Source organism: Coregonus clupeaformis, chromosome 28 (assembly GCF_020615455.1).
Source record: "Coregonus clupeaformis isolate EN_2021a chromosome 28, ASM2061545v1, whole genome shotgun sequence".
In the NCBI taxonomy this organism is placed as follows: domain Eukaryota; kingdom Metazoa; phylum Chordata; class Actinopteri; order Salmoniformes; family Salmonidae; genus Coregonus; species Coregonus clupeaformis.
Window position 1 is genome coordinate 27,408,385 of NC_059219.1, and position 5,598 is coordinate 27,413,982.

The window sequence follows — 5,598 nt, forward strand, 5'->3', positions numbered from 1 at the left end:
TCTGGCGGACGGCTCTGAAGGCTCATGGCAGACGGGCGGCTTTGCAGGCTCAGTACAGACGGGCAGTTCCTGCGGCGCTTGGCAGACGGACAGTTCAGACGGCGTTGGGCAGACGGGCAGTTCAGACGGCGTTGGGCAGACGGACAGTTCAGGCCCCGTTGGGCAGACGGCAGACTCTGGCTGTCTGAGGCGCATCGTGGCCTGGTGCGTGGTGCCGGAACAGGAGGTACCGGGCTGAGGACACGCATCTCAGGGCTAGTGCGGGGAGAAGCAACAGGGCATGCTGGACCCTGGGGACGCACCGTAGGCCTGATGCGTGGTGCCGGAACTGGAGGTACCGGGCTGAGGACACGCATCTCAGGGGCTAGTGCGGAGAGAAGCAACAGGGCATGCTGGACCCTGGGGACGCACCGTAGGCCTGATGCGTGGTGCCGGAACTGGAGGTACCGGGCTGAGGACACGCATCTCAGGGCTAGTGCGGAGAGAAGCAACAGGGCATGCTGGACCCTGGGGACGCACCGTGAGGCCTGATGCGTGGTGCCGGAACTGGAGGTACCGGGCTGAGGACACGCATCTCAGGGCTAGTGCGGGAAGCAGGAACAGGACGCACAGGACTCGGGGAACACACAGGAGGCTTAGTGCGTGGTGTAGGCACTGGTGGTACTGGACTGGAGACAGGAGGTGGTGCCGGAAATACCGGACCGTGCAGGCGTACTGGCTCCCTTGAGCACTGAGCCTGACCAACCTTACCTGGTTGTATGCTCCCCGTCGCCTGACCAGTACAGGGAGGTGGAATAACCCGCACCGGGCTATGTAGGCGAACCGGGGACACCATGCGTAAGGCTGGTGCCATGTAAGCCGGCCCGAGGAGACGACTGGTGACCGGATGCGTGGGGCCGGCCTCATGACATCTGGCTCAATGCTCAGTCTAGCCCGGCCGATACGTGAGCGGAATGTCCGAACCGGGCTATGCCTGCGTACAGGAGACACCCTGCGCTCTACTGCATAACACGGTGTCTGCCCGTACTCTCGCTCTCCACGGTCAGTCCAGGGAGTAGGCGCAGGTCTCCTACCTGACTTCGCCACACTCCCTTCTAGCCCCCCCCCAAGAAATTTTTGGGTAGTACTCTCGGGCTTCCAGCCTTGCCTCCGTGCTGCCTCCTCATATCGCCGCCTCTCGGCTTTAGCTGCCTCCCGCTCTTCACGGGACGGCGATATTCTCCCGGTTGATCCCAAGGCCCCTCACCATCCAGAATCTCCTCCCATGTCCATGAATCCTTTATGGGAGTCCATAAATCCTGTGTAGGTAGGTCCTGTTGCCGCTTGACACGCTGCTTGGTCTTTTTGTGGTGGGTTTTTCTGTCACGGTCGTCTATGTCGTCCAAGTATGACCAAGGCGCAACGTGTCCAAGAAACATGACTTTATTTAGCAAAGTAACCAAAATCCAAAACAAAAGACGACTCAATGAAGTCCACGGTACACAGACCGGAAACGGAACAAAAACCCACAACTCCCACAAGAAAACATACAGATTAAATATGGCTCCCAATCAGAGATAACGAGCCGACAGCTGACACTCGTTACCTCCGATTGGGAGTCATAGACCAAACCTAGACATGAACCCAACAGAAAGGCAAACCTAGAAATACACACAACAGAACTACCAACATAGAAATACACCCCAAATAATGAAAATGAACAACCCTGGCTCAACAATCAACGTCCATGGAGCCAGAGTGTCACATAACCTCCGAAAAACCCACCCCCTCCTAAAGATTGCTAATGACGCACTAGTCGATCTTCCAGCGCCCTCAAACATCTCCTTATGGTGAAACTTTGGCTCACTTCTGGGCTTATGTTTAGCCACCCAAATTCTTACAGGACTCTTCCTGGCCATGCACTACACTTCTGACATCTCAACAGCTTTCTCCTCTGTGTGCCATATTTGCCGAGATGTCAGCTACGGCTGGCTCATCCAAAACATTCACGCCAATGGAGCATCTTTCTTCTTTATCTGTATTTACATACACATTGCCCGAGGACTTTACTATGGCTCCTACCTGTACAAAGAAACCTGAAATATTGGGGTTGTCCTCCTACTCCTTACAATAATAACTGCCTTCGTAGGCTACGTTCTTCCATGAGGACAAATATCTTTCTGAGGTGCAACAGTCATCACAAACCTCCTATCTGCCGTCCCCTATGTGGGAGGTGCCCTTGTGCAGTGAATTTGAGGTGGATTTTCCGTAGATAATGCCACCCTAACACGTTTTTTTTGCCTTTCACTTCTTATTCCCCTTTGTTATTGCAGCTGCAACAGTCATTCACCTACTATTCCTTCATGAAACAGGGTCTAATAACCCAGCAGGGATCAACTCTGATGCCGATAAAATCTCATTCCACCCCTACTTCTCATACAAAGACCTGCTAGGATTTGTAGCCATACTACTAGGACTAACATCCTTAGCACTATTTGCGCCCAACCTCTTGGGAGACCCAGATCATTTTACACCAGCCAACCCCTTGGTCACCCCGCCCCACATCAAGCCTGAGTGATACTTCCTGTTCGCCTACGCAATCCTACGATCAATTCCCAATAAACTAGGCGGAGTCCTCGCCCTACTATTCTCCATTCTCATACTCCTAGTCATCCCTATTCTTCACACCTCTAAGCAACGAGGACTAACCTTCCGGCCCCTCACCCAATTCTTGTTCTGAACCCTAGTGGCAGACATGCTCATCCTCACCTGAATCGGTGGTATACCTGTAGAACACCCCTTCATCATCATCGGCCAGGTTGCCTCAGTTATCTACTTCACCATCTAGTCTTAGCCCCCTTAGCTGGGTGAGCTCAGAAACAAAGCCCTCGAATGAGCCTGCCCTAGTAGCTCAGTGTAAGAGCGCCGGTCTTGTAATCCGGAGGCCGGAGGTTAAAACCCTCCCTAGTGCTCAGAGAGAGGAGATTTTAACTCCCACCCTTAACTCCCAAAGCTAAGATTCTAAATTAAACTACCCTCTGACGCCGCAGTGTACATAGCGAACTATATATCCCCATACAGTGTGTATATATTACACCGCTATGTATAATATTGCATATTATGTACTGACCCATATATTGTTACTGCACGTGGGTGGTACATCCTATGTATTATCAACATAAGTGGTTTTAAGCCCTCATACATCAGCACTATTCCAAGGTTTACATTAAGCGAGACTCGGATAACCACCAACGGAACCGTTCTAACCTGATTAATTGCTAAACAACAAACCTCCAACTAACACGGGCTCCGTCTTTACCCACCAACTTTCAGCTTTCAGCATCGGTCAGCATCGGTCCCGTTTAATGTATTAAGAACCGACCAACGATTTATTGGTAGGCATACTCTTAATGATGATCAGGGGCAAATATCGTATTAGGTAGCATCTCGTGAATTATTACTGGCATCTGGTTCCTATTTCATGGGCTATCCTTAAGAAACCACCCCCTGAAAGCCAAATGTAATGCATCTGGTTAATGGTGTCAACCTTACTGTTCGTTACCCACCAAGCCGGGCGTTCTCTTATACGCATAGTGTTCTCCTTTTTTTTCTTTTTTCTTTCAGCTTGCATATACAAGTGCACACCGAGAAGTCTAACAAGGTCGAACTAGATCTTGGTCTCCAGCGGACCCACTAATAATGGCGGAATGATATTCTATAAAGAATTGCATAATGGATATCAAGTGCATAAGGTCAGTTTCCTTCTTCATAGATACCTAAGATCTCCCCGGCTTTTGTGCGGCTACACCCCCCTACCCCCCTACGCTGAGCGATCCTTATTACTCCTGTCAAACCCCGAAACCAGGAAGTCTCGATAGCGCTATTACCCATCAAACCGTACATTAATAAACTTTTCGTCATACTTAACAAACTTTGGCACCGACAATCCTATCATCAGAACCACCCTTTAATTAAAGTATACATTAATACACTTTTCGTCATACTTAACAAACTTTGGCACCGACAATTCTATCATCAGAACCACCCTTTAATTAAAGTATACATTAATAAACTTTTCGTCATACTTAACAAACTTTGGCACCGACAATCCTATCATCAGAACCACCCTTTAATTAAAGTATACATTAATAAACTTTTCAATATACTTAACAAACTTTGGCACCGACAATCCTATCATCAGAACCACCCTTTAATTAAAGTATACATTAATAAACTTTTCGTTATACTTAACAAACTTTGGCACCGACAATCCTATCATCCTATCACTACCCCCTGATTGAAATGTACGCTGGCGTAGCTTAACTAAAGCATAACACTGAAGCTGTTAAGATGGACCCTAGAAAGTCCCGCGAGCACAAAGGCTTGGTCCTGACTTTATTATCAGCTTTAACTGAACTTTCACATACAAGTCTCCGCACTCCTGTGAGGATGCCCTTAATCCCCTGCCCGGGGACGAGGAGCCGGCATCAGGCACGCCCCAGCAGCCCAAGACGCCTTGCTAAGCCACACCCCCAAGGAAACTCAGCAGTGATAGATATTAAGCTATAAGCGAAAGCTTGACTTAGTTAAGGTTAAGAGGGCCGGTAAAACTCGTGCCAGCCACCGCGGTTATACGAGAGGCCCTAGTTGATAATCACCGGCGTAAAGAGTGGTTAGGAGTTATATTTCATAAATCCGAACACCCCCTTGGCTGTCATACGCACCTGGGGGCACGAAGCCCCACTGCGAAAGCAGCTTTAATCACCACCTGAACCCACGAAAGCTATGACACAAACTGGGATTAGATACCCCACTATGCCTAGCCGTAAACTTTGATGGAAACATACAACTAACATCCGCCAGGGAACTACAAGCACCTGCTTAAAACCCAAAGGACTTGGCGGTGCCTCAGACCCACCTGTTCTAGAACCGATAACCCCCGTTCAACCTCACCACCTCTTGTTTTCCCTGCCTATATACCACCGTTGTCAGCTTACCCTGTGAAGGATTTATAGTATGCAAAATGGGCATGACCCAAAACGTCAGGTCGAGGTGTAGCGCATGGGGTGGGAAGAAATGGGCTACATTCTCTAAATTAGAGCATTACGAACCACGCTGTGAAACCAGCGTCCGAAGGTGGATTTAGCAGTAAACAGAAAGCAGAGAGTTCTCTTGAAACTGGCTCTGAGGCGCGCACACACCGCCCGTCACCCGAGTTCAATCTACCCTTCTAACTAAGAAGTTAACCAAACAAAGGGGAGGCAAGTCGTAACATGGTAAGTGTACCGGAAGGTGCACTTGGAATAACTAGAGTGTAGCTAAGACAGAAGAGCACCTCCCTTACACCGAGAAGACATCCGTGCAAATCGGGTCACCCTGAGCTGACTAGCTAGCCCACACACTTGGTCTAACACCACATCATACCCCCACAAAATTTAGAATTAAGTCAACAATTTTCCCCCTTCAGTATGGGCGACCGAAAAGGGAATAATTGAGCAACAGAGAAAGTACCGCAAGGGAAAGCTGAAAGAGAACTGAAATAACCAATTTAAGCCTAGAAAAGCAGAGATTAAATCTCGTACCTTTTGCATCATGATTTAGCCAGCAAACCCAAACTTT

General features: G+C 49.1%; 1 pseudogene; it reads left to right on the plus strand.

Moving 5' to 3' along the window:
• The first annotated feature begins 953 nt into the window (after positions 1–953).
• LOC121543944 lies at positions 954–2,719 on the plus strand (annotated as a pseudogene).
• The last annotated feature ends 2,879 nt before the right edge of the window (positions 2,720–5,598 follow it).